Source organism: Gavialis gangeticus, unplaced genomic scaffold (assembly GCF_001723915.1).
Source record: "Gavialis gangeticus isolate Ggan-Ray unplaced genomic scaffold, GavGan_comp1, whole genome shotgun sequence".
In the NCBI taxonomy this organism is placed as follows: domain Eukaryota; kingdom Metazoa; phylum Chordata; order Crocodylia; family Gavialidae; genus Gavialis; species Gavialis gangeticus.
The window spans coordinates 140264180-140265244 of record NW_017729024.1 but is presented as its reverse complement, the minus strand read 5'-3'; the positions used below and the strand labels follow the sequence as shown (position 1 = coordinate 140265244).

Genomic DNA, 1065 nt, shown 5'->3' with positions numbered 1-1065 from the left:
CTGTTGACTAACCCCCAGGTCCTCTTCTGCAGAGCTGCTGCTTAGCCAGGTAGTCTCCAGTCTGTACCAGTGCATGGGATTGTTCTGTCTGAAGTGCACAGCTTTGTATTTGTCCTTATTGAACCTCATGAGATTTCTTTTGGTCCAGTCCTCTAATTTTCCCAGGTTTCTCCAAACTCTAGCCCTACTCTCCAACATATCTATTACTCCCCCGGCTTGGTGTCATCTGCAAACTTGCTGAGGGAGCACTCTATGCCATCTTCCAAAACATCAATGAAGTTATTGAACAAAACCAGCCACAAGAGCAGGGGCAGGCAATTATTTTGGGTGGAGGGCCATTTACCCAGTTTTGGCAAAGCTGTCAAGGGCCACATGGGTAGCCCCACCCCTTGACCCCGCCCCCTGGTCACCATCTTGGGACCAATGTCCCAGGGCCAGCACCGGTGTGGCCCAGAGCAGGGCACAGGCTGGTGGGGGTCTGTGAAGCTGGGTTGGGCTGCACCAGCGGGGAGAGAGGGGAGCTGGCCCGACTCCATAGAGCCACTGCCAGCTGGGACCCTGTACTCCTGCTGCCCTGCTCTGGGCCCCGCTGGGGTTGGCCCTGGGACACCAGTGTAGGCCCTGTGCTCCCGTGCTCACTCACACCCACTGCCCCCCCAGTACAGGCAGCGCACAACCCCAACCCCCTGCTCCCCAGCAGGGATGGAGCTGGTGTGGAGCATGGGGAAAAGCGGCCCCTGGCCCACCCTGCGGCTAGCACTCCCTGACGCAGCCACTTGCAGCCCACATGGGGTTGTCCTGAGCAGGCACAGGCAGCCCTTGCTGGCTGCAAGCAGCTGCAGCAGGGAGCGTGGGCCACGGGGCAGGGGAGGGGCCACTTTTCCCCATGCTCCACACCAGCTCCTTCCCTGCCCTTCCCCACCACCCTTACCTGAGCTTCCCACGCTGAAGCAGCCATGTGGTCCCAGGCCAGAAGCCCCTGCTGTTGTGGCAGCCGGCCGGGCTTCCCCTGGGGCCTGTCTTTTTTTTTTTTTTTTTTTTTTTTTTTTTTAAAAAAAACAAAAA

General features: G+C 58.2%; 1 protein-coding gene across 1 annotated transcript in view; it reads right to left on the bottom strand.

The window, feature by feature from the left end:
- Positions 1–1065, bottom strand: part of DEPDC1B (DEP domain containing 1B) — a gene marked incomplete at its 5' end in the record, with an annotated part of 71252 nt that overhangs the window by 38433 nt on the left and 31754 nt on the right. The gene's annotated exons all lie outside the window — the stretch shown is intronic.